This window comes from Physcomitrium patens, chromosome 8 (assembly GCF_059467195.1).
Source record: "Physcomitrium patens ecotype Gransden chromosome 8, ASM5946719v1, whole genome shotgun sequence".
Taxonomy (NCBI): Eukaryota; Viridiplantae; Streptophyta; class Bryopsida; order Funariales; family Funariaceae; genus Physcomitrium; species Physcomitrium patens.
In genome coordinates this window covers 4918840-4937480 of record NC_143417.1, presented here as the reverse complement: position 1 = coordinate 4937480, position 18641 = coordinate 4918840, and positions in this window count along the sequence as shown.

Here is an 18641-nt window from a genome sequence, read left to right as displayed (position 1 = left end):
ATGTCTATTTGCAAAGAGAATATGGAATTAGGAATGTAATAGAAGAACAAATTAAGGATATTGGACTTTTCTTATTTGATAAGTTTTTGTAATATTTGGACAAAATGCTTGCTTAGTTTTTTCCAATTCCATCACCAAGAAATAATTAGAATACAACAGTTAATGGAAATCAATTTATTGCTGAAGAAAGAACATAAGACATTCAACAATTAGAAGCAAATTTGGAGCAATATGTTCCATAATTGAATCTTCAATAAAAATAGGCATATGATGATATTGTGGCCTCCATAATGGAAGAATATAGATGCATTTTTTTTCTAAATAAACCTACAAAAATTGGTAAGACATTTGACTATAGTTTTTGACAATTAAAGTTCAATTGATGCAAAAGATTGTTTTATATTTTTCATTATCAAGAATTGCAACATTGCTATTTGAAAGAAGAAAAATTGTCTATTTTACATTCAAGATTTTATTAGATTGTAACAAAGTTTTTTTTAATTCAATTATTAAGAATTCTGACCATGTTGAGTTTATTTGCTTAACTTTGCTTATTATTTGGAATAAACTTCCAATCTAACATCATTACTATTTTAAGGTAGTTGATTGTTCTTTCAGAGACATCATTATTATTTTAAGGAAGTTGATTATTATTAAGTAATATTTCTATTTGCCACTTATAAAATTAGAAAGAATATAAACTTCTTCTTGTTAATGTAATTATGCTTCTTGATTACATGTTTGTTAATCAATAATTAATATCTTTATTTGATATTATTTATTCAAAATTGGTAAATGACAATGTAGCAAATAATTCCTTTTTTAGAAATAATATCATTTTATCCACACAAAATGATGATATAGAGGATATTGATGAGAAGATTATGGCCATATTTTCTAAAAACAAATAAGAATATCTCAATGCTAATGAAGTTGTTGTCAAAGATGGTATCAACAATAATAATGTTTATGTAGTCAAATTCATCAAATTACTTAATCCATCTAAAATGGCCAAATCAAGGCTTTGTCTTAAGATTTAGAATTAGGTGATACTATTAAGAAATATTTCTTCTTGCAAAAGACTTTGCAATGGAATTCAATTGATAATTATATAAATCATGGATCAAGTTTTTGAAGCAAGAATTCTTGGAAGAAAATTTGATGGAAACTTGGCATTCATTTTGTAGATTATATTAACTTCTATAACAAAAAAACTTTTATTCATTTTAAAAAAAATAAAAAAAATAAATTTATCTTTCATTTGTAATAAGAATAAACAAACCTCAAGGACAATTGGTGAAGCATGTTGGTGTCAAGGACATGAATCTCAAAGAAAAAAAATCCTCAATACACTCTTGTATCACTGAAAGGAACTAGAAAGTCATTCAAAGATGATATAATATTGAACTAGAATGGCTATTGCCAAAAACAAGAAGACTAGAAAGTCTTGAAACAAGACTAAAGAATAGAAAGGCATTGACAAGAATGAAAAAGGCTTTACTCTTGCCTCCATGTGTACTCTTAACTAAGAACTACATGGCGATGTCTTATAAGGCCTCCAAAACATGTTGACTTTATAAGACATGTATCTTAACTTACAAAGTAAGTATTTTATATGAGCGCCACATAATTAAATTTTTTTGTAAGCTACCAATACATGGTTAACTTGTTGACTAAGTTTCTAACCTACTAATCAACTACAAATATATATAAAATCAAAGTATTATCTATGAAGCTTCTAAGAAGCTCTTTTAAAAGATATTATGAAATTAATCTATATTTATCTACTTTTATCTACTTTTACCTAATCATATATGTAAGTGGTTTTTTTTCTACCATCACTTAAGTCCGATTTATTTAAATTGTAACTTAGATTAGAGTTTAATATTAACTAGTGTGGAGATGCAAACCATAGATAAGAAAAATAAAAAAATAAAAAATGATATGATTATCACAATTTATCCAACAAAACACAACTAAGTCAATTACATATTTTTATGATTTTTTTTTAGCAATTTAAATTCATTTAATTAAATGCCTTCCGAGACTTATCTGATTAAGCTTAAATTCTGAAATTTATAAGTTGATAAAAAAAAAAAAAAATGGTACTATAATAGAGTACTAGTCTAGAGCTTTCCGAAATGGTATCAATCATACCAATTAGACTTATATCCAAGAAGTTATCCATGGATGAAGTTTTGAAGTTTTGATGGCAAAACTTCATCCAAAGTTGGAAATTCTTTAATAATTAGCTTCAAATATTAAAATTTAATATTAATATTTGATTAGATTTTTTAAGAAAAAAAGAAAAAATTAAAAGATAAAAATAAAATAAATAATAAAGTTAAAAGTAGGAGATAAAAAGTAAAAGTTATAAATTAAGATTAAAAATTAAATAAAAATGAAATAACCATAAGGTTAAAAGTTGAAGGTAAAAAATAAAATCAAAGTTAAAAGTTAAATAAAAATAGAATAATATAAAGATCAATAGTTGAAGATAAAATGTTAAATTTAAAGTTGAAAGTTAAGTAAAGATTGAAATAACATAAGATTAAAAATTGAAGGTTAGAAGGTAATTAGAAGTTAAAATTAGAAAATAATTACCAAGATAAGGCAAAATATTAAATTAAGTAGTATTAATTAGAGGTAATAAGATGAGTGAAGATTTAGTCTAGCAATTCATGTACTAAAAAGTGTGATTAGGAGGTGATTAGGGCAGAAAAACTTACCTTGAGTATGTCGAGTTGTAGACATCAAATCCTTATTGTTCAAAACATTTTCAAAAATTCTCCACAACTCTAATGGATTTGAATTTTTTTGTAGTTGGATTTGACTTAAGCGTGCTCTTATTGCCCAAAGCTCGTGGTGATCCAAGATTTGACGTTGAAGATATGAATTTTTAAAGTAAGGTGACTTGAACTACCTAGGCAGCAGATACATGTCTGCTTAAAAATCCACAAAAAATTGGCTAATGATTCAAAGTTAAGAAATCTGGTTTTTTCTAAAACTAAACTTAGGAAACCTTCTTTTCCAGATAAATTAATTAGAAAAACCTAAGTAAATATTAAGACATGTTTTTTCCAAGTTAGTTGTTCTAAACTGCCGAGGCAGCAGACCCCTTCTCACCTAGAAATTCATCAAAAATTTGTGATTGTTTTAAAGTTCATAGATTGATTTTTTTAAAAGACTAGACTTTAGATTGCATTCATTCCAATGAATCACATTGAAGTTGGGATAGAAGTCACTGAGTAATGGTTTTATGAAGTTGACACTCCAATGCTGCCAAGGGAAGTGGACCCCTTCTACTTGGAAATTTGCCAAAAATCTGTCCAAGCTTCAAATTACTCGTGGCTTATGTTGTTGGAAAGTTAGTGACTAGAAAAAGATGAATATAGAATATTGCTCAAAATCATAAAAAATTGAGTGATTGAGAGGAAAAATACTGAGGCAGTGACAAAGTAGGAGAAAATTCCTTCAATTAAAAGCCCAGAAGCAATATGGGAGGGCTTCACCTTACAAAAGGGAGAAAAAGAGAGGAAACTCTGCCACCCAAGCCCTCTTAACTAGGTGAGAGGAGGCCCAAAAGTGGCAGACACATCTCCACCATCCAGATAAAAAATTTCTAACCAAGATCAAGGATCTATAGTAATCTTAAGCCTAAACCTAATTTCAAGGCTGGAAATGCCTATATCTCAAAAAATAATGCTTTTTTGGCAAAACTAAAACCACAAAATGTATCCAAAATACATTTTAATCCTAAGAACGACTATTTACAAGTCCAAATCTAAGTTTTAAATCATTAAAACTAATTAATTTGCTAATCTTGTTGTAAATTTTAACTAAAATTCTAATTCTAATTATTCTAATTATTCTAATTAAGAGATCAGCAAGGATTCTTGCCATCAAAGCCTTCATGAGCACCATTCTTCAATTTGAACTTCCTTAAGTATAAACTCTTAGCAAATCACAATCCTTAATTTTAATTTGGCCTTGAATTAATACACTTTTGATTTTTGATTGATTTATTTATTTTTCTCCATTCTTCAATTCCAAACAGTGGTAAAAATCACTATGAAAGGTAATTCCACCATAAAAATTAGTTCACCTCTACTTTCTAGAAATCATCATTATTTTAACAATTAGACCTAATATTTTTAATCCATTTAAATTGTAGTATGAAATTTAACCTTGAAAAATCTTAAAAATTAAATAGGAAGACAAAACAATTAGACATAAGAGATTTTTTAACCATAGACAAATTAGGCATTAGCCTTGGAGTTGAAAACTAAGTTTTTAGATCAATTTCAGATATAATTTCTAATACTTAGAAAAAAAATTCTATTAAAATTCTAATTTTAGTACTAAAAGAGGATTTAAACCAAATCAAGAAAAGGAAATCATAGACCTTATAAACTTAATATTTTAGAGTTTTTAATAATCACTCAATCTAATAATTAAAAGTATCTATCTAATTAACAACCTAAAACTATAAATTAAATCATAATTAACTAAAAAAATAGATTAGATCTATAAATTAATCATATTAGCATTGAAATTAATAAAAATATGTTAAAAATCACAAAAGTGATTATAATCAACCATTAGAGCTATTAATTGTATTCACAATATAGGTATTACAGTACCTTTGTATATCCATAACATTATCTTCCTTTCTAAGGACAAGTTCTACGAGGAGAGGTCTTCATATATTGAAGGAATTCAAGATGTGGTGAATTGTATTTGTCACATACTTTGATCTTTGTTTTGTTTGAAGATGGTTGATAGGTCCTCTTATCCATCAATAGTGTTCCATATCAGAGCAAGAAGACCACCCTATTATATAGCTATTGTTGAGGCCTTCGTAACTTCCTTCAAATAAAATACTTAGAACACTGCTAGGAGTTGTTCGTATCTCTAATAAAATCACCAAACATTGAGAGTCTCTTCTAAGGTCGTGATATCAAATATGTTGTATCTTGCCATCTATTCAAGGAAAGACATATTATTCTTGAGGGTCTTTATTTTAATTTTATTTTATTGAAGGTTAAGTTAATTGCAATGAAAATAAAAGTTCTTGAATTGAATTTACTGGTTGTTGGTTCTCTATCTCTTTAGCATCACAAATATACAAAAGCTACAAAGAAGGATAGAAAGGTAGAGAGTTATCTTCTATTTATTTTATTTTTTTTATAGTAAAGATTTACTATTCTTTATTTAGATTTTAATGGATGTAATCAATCAAAAGTTTTTAACTCTCTTTGTTGTATTTATAAGATTCTTTATTAACTTCAATGTGCATTCATTAATATCATATGTATGGCAATGAACAAGATATTTTAACTTATTTAGGTGCTGCCTTAAATCTAAGTATTCTTGTACCTTGAATTTTTGATTATTATCTACTTTTATAGGAGGAGGTGGCATGAAGATATTTACTATTGTATATAACTCAAGAAAGGACATGTGAAATAAAAGGTGGATCTTTATAGATTTCAGTAGATATAATCAATAATCAACATGATTGATTCGTTCATGGATAGGAAAAGGTCCAAGCCTATAGTAGTCCAACTTGTTACAAAGACAAGTGGTCTTGATATTACAATGAAGTAACCATACCTTATTATCTATGTTAAATTATGGTTGTTCTTTATGATAGACATCTACATTAATTTTTTGTCATTCTTGAGTTCTTTTTAATTGCGCCTTCATTATGGTATATAGTTCTAATAAATAATTTATCAAATCTTCTACCACAAGATTATTAACTTTTAAAAAGTCAAAAATATCAAGTTGTGGATAAAAATCATAGTTGGTAAAAAAAGGTATTTATTGTTTGGAAGAATGTACCAAATTATTCTACACAAACTTTGCTAATGATAAAAGAATCATTCAATTATCTTCATGATAGTTGTATTGAAGTAAGTAAGTAAAAATAGAATGAGTTACGTAATAAAAGGTATTATTTTAAATAAGTTACTAATGGTCAAAAGATTAACTTTTGATATATGAAAAAGACATCTTATGGATAAAAGATAAGGTCAATGATCAAGAGTCAAAATTAAGAGTATAAAATATAAACTAAAGAATATCCAAAGACTATGTAAGAGTAATTAATGTTTGGCATAGGATATCCTTTGATTAATAAGATGCTAAAGGATCCAAGGACCATAGAATATCCTGGAGGTATGTTAGATGCTAAAAGATCATAGGACCTAGGATCACGTGTGTAAAAGTCAAAGAGTGGAAGTTGTCTTCTAAGGTAGCAACGACAACCTATAAGTATTGAGAATTGGAAGTGAGAGACATCTTACTCCATATTGTCTTTGTGTGCAACCTTGCTGATGATATGTGTTGTAACTTCAAAGTTCTATTTCTTCAATAGGTTATGGGCCCACTTACTTTTAGTTGTGAGTTTTCAAGTTCTTTGAAGCCTTTATTATTATGAAGAGTAGATTTTATGGTTGTTGCTAATGTTAAGGTTTGGTATCTTTTAAATCGCTTTTTACATCTAGTTGTTGATGTAGTTTTTTTTCTTACTTGTTGTTAAGTGTATTCATGGACTTAGAGATTGTTATATATTTTAGAATATTATTTCAGAGTATTAGTGGTGTATTTCTTTGCTGATCTACATCATTGGTATACTACATTGAACTTTCATATGCTTAAGTTCTTAATAGATCTTCTTACAGTGAATAGAGATGTTATGAGAGATTAGAGGTGATAAAAGAGTGGAAAAGCTTGCAAGAAAGGTTAAGATAGTATATAAGACTTGTGAAAAGTCTTATAAGTGAAGTTGAGAGTGATTTAATGGTGAAATCACTAGTTTATTTATAAAGAAGGCATTCTAGGATTCTAAGGTAGCAACACCTTCTTGTTGATTTTAAAAGTTCTATCTTTCCTTTTCTTGATTTTCTTTAATACACCCCTTCTTTAGACATGGCTTCAAGTGAGGGTGAGGATTTGAGAGTGATTGAAAAGTTTAGAAGTAATAACTTCTACCATTGGAAGAAAAAAATAGAACTTTTGTTGGCTTCATTGGACCTTTGGAACATTGCTGATAAAAGTGAAGAACCTCCAAATGATGATACTAATGTCAAGGTGAAGAAGGAGTAGAAATGATGTGAAAGGAAGGTTTTTGGCATGATTGCAATAAATCTTGATGATGCCAACTTTTCACATGTAATTGCTTACAATGGACCGATGAAAGCATGAAAGATTCTTTATAAAATCTATGAAAGTAGAAACCTTACTAATATTCTATGGATAAGGAAGGAGTTCTTAATGGTAAAGATGGAAGAAGGAGATGATCTCTTGATTTATGTCAAGAAAATAAAAGCACTTACAAACCAATTAGCAATTGTTGACATGCTAGTTGATGATAAAGAAATTATGTTGACATTGCTCATGAGCCTTCTAGAGTCCTACAATTACTTCATTATGGCATTAGAATCTATCAACATGAAGGAGCTTACTATAGATTATATCACATCAAGACTTGCACATGAAGTAATCAAGAAGAAAGAAAAGAAGCTTCAAAGTGATGATTTGGCTCTACTCTCAAGACAAGACAAAGGTAGCTCTTTACATCAACGTGATAATTCAAAAAGTAACATAAAGAATTACTATATTTATAAAAAAATATGTCATTTTACTAAAAACTATTACAAGGCCAAAAGAAGAGATAGGAAAAATACAAACAATGCTAGTGATAGTTTTGGTGGAGATGATTATGCTTTCATAGCAAGTAAAAGAGCCTCCATGGCTACCATATCTAAGTGGATTATAGATTCAAATGCTACTAAATATATAACATAATACAAATATTCATTTGACACTTATGAAGCAATTCTAGCAACAAAAGTATAATTGGGAAATAATGGCATAGTACAAGCTATTAGAATTGGATCCATTATGGTGGAGATTATGGTGAAGGATCAAATCAAGAAGATCAAATTGAAAGAAGTCTTAAATATGCTAAAGATGAAGAAAAATCTTCTTTTGGTGAGCAAACTTGTATCACATGGTTGTAAAGTTCAATTTGACATAGATGGATATTTTATAAAGACATTGAGTGGACAACATATTGTCAAAGGCCTTAGAGATGGCAACCTCTATTTCATCAATTGTAAAAAGGTGAATAAAGTTGAAGTGGCAGCATATACTGATTTTCCACAAAATCAAGACAAGTTCGGTATTTGACATCAATGACTTGGTCATTTGAATGCCAAAAGCATGAAATAGCTCCAATCTATGATAAGTGGCTTGGATCTTGGTCAATTTAGCCATAATGCTATGACTTTTGTTTGTAAAGGTTGTATCCAAAGTAAACAACAAAGGGCTTCATTTTTGAGTGGAATTACAATTCGTGCAAGCAAATTATTGGAGATGGTTCATTCTGATATTTGTGGATCAATGAAGACACCATCAATTGGAGGAGCAAGGTACTTTATTACATTTATTGATGATTTTTCAAGAAAGGTGTGGATTTACATCATTAAAGCCAAGAGTGAGTGAGTGTTTATTAAGGTTTAAAAAATTCAAGGCACTTGTGGAGAAGCAATGTGAGTGCAAGATAAAAATGATGCACAAAGATAATAGAGGTGAGTACATGTCAAAGCATTTTGAAGAATTTTTGAGAAATCAAGGTATTGTAAGTGAAGAAGATGTCAATGTTACACTCTTTGCTGATCCATTGAATTTTTATATTGTAATAAAGTCCTCAGATGCTATGAAGTGGGAAAATGCCATGGAAGAAGAATAAAAATCATTCATGAAAAATGGAACATAGAAATTGACTCAACTTCCATCAAATCGATCTTCAATTGGTTATAAGTAGGTGTTTAAAACCAAAAGAGATGTAATGGATAATGTTATGAGATATAAAGCTAGATTGGTTGTTAAAAAATATTCATAAGTTACTAGAATTGATTTCAATGAGACTTTTGCTCTCGTGGCTAAATTTACCACCATTAAAATAATTGCAGCAATTGAGGCACCAATAGACTTGAAGATCCATCAAATAGATGTGAAGATGGCTTTTTTCAATGAAAAGTTAGAGATTGACATCTACATAGATCAACCTCAAGGATTTGTTGAAGATGGCAAATAAAATCTTATTTATAAGTTGAAAAAATCCTTGTATGGGCTCAAGCAATTTCTTAAGGCATGGTACCAACATATTGATACATTCTTTATAAATGAAAGATTTGTAAGGAGTGAAGCTGATCATTCCTTATATGTGATGCTATCAAATGAGTTTATATTGATTTTCATCCTTTATGTTGATGATTTGATCATTTCAATCAATGCTATGAAGATGATGGATTGATTAAAGGTAAATTTTGAAAACGAATATTAGATGACTTATTTGAAAGAGCTTCATTATTATTTAGGAGTAGAATTTGTGAGAGATTGTACTAAGAAGACCATTACAATGAGCCAAAGTAAGTACATTGAAGAAGTATTGAAATGATTCAATATGGACAAATGTAAGCCTATTAGAATACCTTTGGAGGCTAATTTGAAGAAGAGTTTGCTGAAGTTGAAAGACAAATACAAGGTGTTCTATACAAGGTAGCAGATGATTCACTAATATATACAATAGTTGGCACAGATGTGGATTTTGTATATGCGATGAGTGTTGTGAGCCAACACATGTAAAAGACTTGACTAATCCATTGAGCAACCATCAAAAGAATCATGAGGTATTTAAAAGATATTTTGACCTTCAAATTATATCTTGGAGGTGATAACATTACTATGCATGGTTATTATAATGCAAATTAGACTAGAGATGCAAATGATAGAAGGTCAATAATAGGATATATATTCTTTGTTGGAATAGAAGAAATTTCATGGAATTGCAAAAGATAATCAATAATTATAAGATCAATAATAGAAGTGGAGTACATAGCAACAAGCCTTGGTGCAATAGAAGCAATATGGCTAAGACAACTTTTTGAGGATATTAGAGTGGTACAAGTATAGAAACAACTCCAATGAAGTGTGACAATCAAAGATGTCTTACTTTTGCAAAGAATTCCAAGCATCATTCAAGGACCAAACACATTGACATTCAACATCACTTTATACAAGAGAAGATTGAAATGAAAGTTATTGATATGAAGTATTGTACAATAGAAGACATGCTTGCTGATTTGTTGACAAAGGCATTGGTAAAGGATAAACATCACATGTTGACAAAGGCTTTAGGATTGAAAGTCCCTTGACTAATAGCAAAATGGGAGTATTGAAGTAAGTAAGTAAAAATAGAATAAATTATGTAATAAAAGGTATTATCTTAAATAAGTTGCTAATGGTGAAAGGATTGATTCTTGATATATAGAAAGGACATCCTATCGATATAGGATAAGATCAAGGACCAATAATTAAAGTCAAGAAGATAAAATATAAACAAAAGAATATCCAAAGATTACATAAGAGTAATTAATGTTTGGCATAGGATACCCTTGTGGTTAATAAGATGCCAAAGGATCCAAAGACCATAGGATATTCTTGAGGTACATTAGATGCCAAAGGATCCTAAGACCTAAGATCATGAGTTTAAAAGTCAAAGAGTGGAAGTTGTCTTCTAGGACAATAATAACAACCTATAAGTATTGGAGATTAGAAGTGACACACATCTTACTCCATCTTCTCTTTGTGTATAATCTTGTTGATGTCATGTGTTGTAACTTCAAAGTTCTATTTCTTCAATAAGTTGATGGTATATCTCAAGTAGTGCTCTAAAACTTGATTCACCTCTTCTGTTTGCTTATCAATTTGAAGATGAAAAACTAAAGAGAGCTCTATATCTATCTTTAAAATCTTAAAAAGGGTTCTCTAAAATCTTGATATAAATTAAGTCTTTCTATTTAATAGAATATCTTTAGATAATCTATGATACAGATAGATGTTATTAAGAAAAAACTTAGTCATTTTTTTTTTTTTTTTTTTTTTTTTTTTTTTTTATCTATGATAGATTTTGTACATGCAAAAATATGAGCCATCTTAATAAAATGATCTATTACGATGAATATAGAATCACATGAATCAGAGACTAGAAGATCCATGACAAAATTTATAGAAATGAAAGACCATGGTTGTTGTAGAATAAGTAATAGCTGAAGAAGTTTATAAATTCAATAGGAAGGAGTTTTGGATCTTGAACAAATATCACATATTTGTAAAAAGTCTTTGACTACCTTTCACATTTGAAGCCACTAAAAATCTCTCAATATTAATTTCAAAGTCTTGTTGTATCCAAAATATCCAATGTTGTGATGTAATACGACTAATAGGTAAAAAAGATGAAGAAATTATTATATTATAGAAGATCTTACTTCAAATATTATAAAAAATTATCTTAGAAAATAGAAAATAGTCCAAAAGAAAATAAAACTAAAGGTATAAATGCTATTTTTTTACATAGTAAGCTTCTACTTACTTTCAAAGGCCATAAATAAGACAAAATAAGGTAGATTAGAAAAATAAATGATATGAATATATGTAAAATGAAGTTAGAAGTTTATTTTAGTAAAAATTAATTCAAAAGAGTAAAGTTTGATATCCAAAGAGGGCTGATTATCAACCTGGGTCCAAATCAAATTCCAAGCTACTAAATTGGACACTTATGGCAATTTGGAGGTTCTTTTAGAGATTAAAGAGTGGAATTAGAGAGAAAACTTGAAAGATTTTTTTAAGGACTAATTTTGAGTGATTTGAGTTTGTAATGACTTTGCAAGAACTTTGCAAAGTCATAGTTATTTTAGATGACTTTGAAATTTGTGAAATAAAAAAGATATTATATTTTGAAGAATTTTATGAATTTGGTAGTAGATCTATAGGTCAAATCTTAAGTACTCATAAAAATAGTTGTTTGAAGTGTATGCTATAAGTTTGAGCTTGATCAAATAGTTGAATTAAAGGTTATTGAATTTCAAGAAGGTTGAGGTCTTAGTAATTAGACTTTGAGATGCAGTTAGGATTTGTAAGATCTTTAGTAATTTACTAATTGGATTGGAATAATTTTTTTGTATAAAAATAATAGACTTGATTTGCTACACATATGTGAAATTTGAAAACACTTGAATGGTTTAAAAAAGAGATATTAGTACTAAAATTTTATCATTTAGATTGGAGTAGGAGGCGGACCAATACTCGAGTAGCTTTTAGGATTTTTCTTCCATTTGGTAAATGAGATTATCTTCAAATTTTATGTGCTTGTTACTCACTTAGTTTTTGATAAGTGAATAAATATTTTAGTAAGATTAAAGATTTTATTGATAGATATTGAGGTTCTAAAAAATACTATAGTTAGATTGAGTTGGTTAAGATTTGGTTAGGATTTGGTTTAGGATTTGGTTTAGGATGTAGGATTTTTTTAGGATTTGATTTAAGATTTAGGATTTAGGATTTTTTTAGAGATTTTTTAGGATATAAGGTTTGATTTAGGATTTAGAATTTGTCTAGTTTTTGGTTAAGGATTTAGGTTTTCCTAGGATTTGGTTTAGGATTTATGATTTATCTAGGATTTGGTCTAAGCTTTAGTTAAAGATTTAGAATTTATCCAAGATTTGGTTTAGAATTAAGAATTTTTGTGGGATTTGATTTAGGATTTAGGATTGGTCTTAGGTTTGATTAAAGTCCATTAGGATATCAATGAAGATTAAATTAGAAATTTATTGAGATTTATTTGTAATTATTTGTGACTTCATATAATATACATATTTGATGAATCTGACATGAAAGGCTTATAGTGGAAGGTATTCGGTTTTCTTGGATTATTTAAATTATGAAAAATGAATATAAGAAAATTAAAAAAAAAGCTATGGATAGTACTTCAATTAAAGGTTCAAGTGACAAAACTAGTAGAAGACAAGGTATGTATTTTGATGCGAATTCTAGAGGCATGTTTGAAGCTTTTATCTTATTCATGCAATAAGAATAGGTTAAAGATCACAAAGAGAATATGGCAAACAAAGCATTATAAGCAATTGGAAGAAAGTAGAAGATTGATCAATTTGAAAGAAAAGATATTACAAAATATTTAACATATTATGTAAAGAAAATGGAGTTGAAGCATGTTTTAGAGAGAACGATGGTTCAATTGTTTGAATTAGCCTCTGTATGAGAGATAAGAAATTAAGTAAAGTCTCTTATAAAATATTTTGGAGGTTTATGGAAAATTTATTTTCAAGCATTGAAGATTGAGTTTTTCTTCGAAGATAGTGACAGGGTCACAAAGAAGTCATTTTTTGAATGACTTAAAAGGCCAAAGAAGAGTCTTCTAGCAACAAAATTATTAAGAAAGTTTAAAAAGTAATATTCTTGTTTATTAAAAAAAAAAATTATTGGATTCAAGTAAAGTAGAATTTTTTCTTCAAGTAGCTAATAAAGAGTTTTAAGAAATGTTGGAAATCTTACTTGAAGATAAAAAAGAAGATAAAGGATTGACAAAAAATTGGAAGAAAGTAGAAGAGGCAATAGGATTGTTTGCAAAAAGAGAAAGAAGAAAGGATACAATGGATATTTAAAGACTATTATAAGAATTTCATATAAAAATACCTACTACCAATGTTATATCTATGATTTAGTCTTCAATGGCTACATAAAAGAAAGTAGAAATGTACATCGATGAAATTATATGAGGGATGAAAAATTTGCAAATAAAATTTATAAAATTTGAAGAAAACGGTCAATCATCAAGAGTATCAATAAAACAAAGGTTTAGATTGATGGAAGGTGTAGTTCATAGGTACATATGGTGTAATAGCATAGATCATTTGAGAAGGAAATGTGAGGATTTTAGAGAGGTACTACATAAAAAAATTATTTTTTTCAACGTTGGTATGATACTTCTAAAAAAAAGTCAAGAAAAATTGAAGACAAATTTTGGCAATGGAGATATAAAAGAATTGATGGTTCATGTAAAGAAAGTAAAGACATATAGAATTGGACTTACTTGAGATTGTGTAAGCATAAGTATTGAAGCACCAGATCATATAAGTTTATTGTAATTAAGTGCAATGAAGTGTGCAGTAAATGAAAAGGTTGTTAGAGATATATTAGTTAATGTAAGTAAGTCTATTTAAAAAACTATAGATTGGAATGATTTTGGTTGATAGTCTATCTATAGATGCATATATTGTAAGGAGTCAATATGAAGCATTAATAAAAAAAATAAAAGAGAAGTGAAAATAATTAAGGACTATAAAAAAAACTATAAGAAGAAAAAATACACAACAACAAAAGAATCCTATGCATGAAGAGATAACAAAGAATATTTTCACAAAGAAAAGAGAAATTGTGAAAGAAAAACCAAAGGCTTCTACTTATAAATTACAATTAGATATTGAAGCAACAACAGATTTGAAGAAGATTTTAGAAGAATATATTTTAAATAGAAAGATAGAATTTATATTAAGAAAAGTTCTTGAAATAGAAAAGAGAGAATTTTATGAGGTAATTATGGATATTATTAAGAAAAAAAAACAAACTTTGGATGAGAATATGGCTTCAAATGCACATAGGATAAGAATGATGGTAGATGAAGAGGACAATTATTATGCATATGGAGATATTTTACATATAAGGATTATGAAAGAAGTAGAACAAATCCAAATTTCAAGTCATTATTCTTGTAGTCATTAGGCAAGAGCTATAATAGACACATTGATCAAGTTAGGAAATTTAGAAGAATTTATTGTGGTATTAATTGTTCATAGTTCAGAGATCAATTTGGCATCAAAAGAATTTTATGAAAGAAATAATGGCCTATTGACACCAAGCATGGGTGGATAATTTGAGTGGCAAACAATTTGTGAGGAGAATTATATGGGACATATCTAAATATGAAGGTTACAATAGGAGATACTAGTAATGAAAAAAACTTCTTTATGCAAGATATGTCTACTTATTCTATCATTCTAGGACATTTTCTATTATAGCTACTCACATGGAAATAAAAGTTATAAAGAATAGATCAACATACGTTTGAATTAAAAGACGAGATAGAATGAGAATGGTACAATTTTTGATAGTATGTGTTAATCATGAGAGAAATCATGGGAGTTTGAGAGAGAAATCTTTACCAAAGGTTATTAAAGAATTTAGAGATAGGCATGTGAGGGATTTTCACCACACACCATTGTAAAGCAGGATTGCAATGGATTAAAAAAATAGATGCTCTTGTTAAGTAAAAAAGAGAAGATATTATCTACTGGGCTTATTGAATTGACACAAGATTGTGTATTATCTTTTAAGACTATTGACAAGATGAAGAAGATGGAAAAAAAATATGTTAAAAATATTGAACAAAAATTAAAAGAAAATGGAGAATTGATTGAAAATGAATCTATTTTAGGAGTATTTAAAGAAGTAGAATTTCGAGATATTATAGAAAAATTAAATTATTTGTTGCAAGGTAGATTGCAAGGAGAGAAAAGAGTTATTAATGTATGTTCTAAAGAATTTTATGATGAAATTCACAGATTCATAGAAAATTAAAATTATCAAGAGGTACATGTTGAAACTAAGTATAAATCAATGAAAAAAAAGATTAAACTAGTAGCTTTGCTACTACCATTAGATTGTGAAGAAAGGATGAATGGAATATCTTCACAACCAAATTTAAAGGATCCTAGGAAGATAGGGCATGAATTTACAGATGTTACATTAGATAGATTAAATATTGGATGTGATGGATTTTTCACAAAATGTGAAGAAAAATATTTTAAAGATATGCTTGGACAATACAGTGTGATATTATATGATTTTTTATTTGGAAATATATTAGGTACTTAGTTATAGAGAGTTTAGTTTTAACTTATTAGCAAAGCTCCAATAAGTTATTTAACCTTTAAAGTAGAAGACAAATAAATACTACAATATCAAAAAGATATTGTACTAATAAAACCTCTTATATTTAAGAAGTTTGATACATAAGGTTTTTTAAAATATCTAGGAATTTCCTAATATTCTTGATTATACCAAATCATAATTAACCATTTGTTTATAAGTTAGATTTTTAATAATTCCAAAGAAAATCTATAATCTCCTCTCAAAACTCATCTTTATATCAAAATTTAACTATAGCTCCATATATCTATCTTCAACATATATTTAAAGTCTTGACTTCAAAAAAATTCCTTTACTTTGTATAAAATGCTCAATTTATAATAAAATCCCTTCAAAATTTATTTTTTCTATAAAGATTTTTTTCTTCTCAAACTTTAGAAATTCATATCTCTTGATTCAACTATTCAATTTTTGCCAAATTTATAGATAATATAGAATTTTTTTAAGCATTACTACACAAAATTTCAACTATGAATTTACTACCAATCGTCTAGTATCTTAAAAACCCTAGCAGGTGCTTCAAATCCTAATTCATAAGCACTTGAGTACTATTTTCTTCATATCTCACAAACCAAAAATCCAAATGCTACAAAATTTGCACATAAAGTTTTTTAGGATAATTATATACATTCTTAAAAATTTTTAGCTAAAATATCATCAAATTTCTCAAGATATAGCTCAAAATACAACTACTAGTGAAACACGTTACTTACTATCTTTAGATTTATAAGTACTGATTTCAACCTCCAATATCTCCTTTATCCCAACTTAAAATCCATCAAAAAATATGCCAAAGCTATAGCCAAGAAAGTGTTCTGTCCAACTTCAATTATTGATCCTCTATTGCTTTTCATATGGGTGCATTATATCCAAAAGAAAAACAATAGGTACAAAATCAACACCTCAACTTTGAGCACCTATATCTCCTTCATAAAAACTCCAATTGACTCAAAATTTACACCAAAACCATAGCCAAATCCTTGAATCTATTGTTTTTAGCCTCAAAAAGCTCAAATGCTCGAAAGTGTAACCCTAATTCCTAATATGGCCTTCGTCAGCCTCCTTAAAGCCCATTGGTTATGATTTTTGACCAATAGGAATTGAGATTTATATCATCCATCTCCATTCATTCATATGGATGCCCTAACTATCCTTTTTGCTACCGAAATCCCTCTCCAATTCTTTTTTTTACAAGGATTTTCCAATATATGCCCTAAACACCATATAAAAGAAACAAAATAAGACTTTAAGGGTCACTAATATCTAACAAAGGTAACTCTAAATATTTAAAAATTACTACTAATAAGATCAACTTCAAAGTTACTATTAAAAGAAAATAAAGTTATATAAATTCTAATAGAAGCCCTTTTAAACTATCTCTTTTTGAGGTAGTAATCTATTCACATCCTATAACCAAGAAAAATCCACTAATATGACTTTCACCATATTCTCTAATATATTGAGTATTAAATATATAAATCTATTATTTTTATATGATAGCCAAACTACAACAAAACAACAGTGTCATAATACATGAAGTCTTGTTTGAGAATGCATCAGGCACTTGACTGTGGAAGGTAAAAGAAAATTACAACAAAGGTCCAATTAGTTGATGACCTCAAAATTCTACTCGGATGTCAGTCGGCCTCTCCTTCTCCAATCTAATGCTTAACACCTAATGCCAATATCTCCTTTTTCTACCATTTGATTGCTTCCAAATTTTACTTGCTTATAGGAAATCAAATCTTCTACTGATAAAACCAAAAATCTCTCCAATCCAATTAGTAGATTGCTAGATATCTAAGAAAACCTTACTGGTCCTCAAAACCCTAAATCACGAGACCTTAGTCCTCAAAAACCTTCATATGTATCGATCTAGTCATTTGATTGACCTCAAATCTCTTGTATACATTTACAACAAGCATACCAATAAGTCTCTAAACTTCCACCCATAAAAATGCTACAAAAGTCACGAAATCCAAAAATTTATAAACCGGTTTTATTTCTCAAAGATCTAAATTCACAGAGAACATCACTCGCTTTGAAAATCCCTCAAAAATCCAATACTGAATCTACTGATACAAAATCACCTCTCAAAACTCCCTCCACAAGTTTGCTCTCTAATTCGGCTCTCCAATCTCTCAAAGAATCCTTGAGTCGCCGTGAGAGCATGGTTTTGTGCCTCGGGATCTGATTTTGACCCAGGTTCATAACTAGTCCTCTTTGGATATCAACTTTTGTCTTCTTGAGGTAATTTTTACTAATTTGCATTCCTAACTCCTCTCTACATATGCCTATATGCTTTATTTTTCTAATATATCTTGTTTTGCCTTATTTATGGCATTACAAAGTAAATAGAAGCATAATTTGTAATTAGGTAGCATTAGCATCTTTAATTTTTCTACCCTTTGACTAATATCTATTTTTCTAAGATAATTTGCTACAATATTTTTGAAGTGAGATCTTCAAAACATGATATTTTCTTCACCCTTTTACTTATTATCCGTGTTACATCATGACAACGGAAAGACTTTTGCATTTGAGGCACATGAAATTGAATGAGTTGATTCAAGTATTATAGCACCTATGGTTATTTTTACTATTCTTCATGAATCATGGAATTTGTGACCAATTCTAATACTGAGAGCATATTTATCTAAGCTAATAGATTTACTCAATAAAAAAATAAAAATAGAAATTTTGGAACCATCTATGGCACCTTATTTTAATTGATGGTTTATAAAGCCAAAGAAAAATAGAACAATGAGATTTATATAAGACAT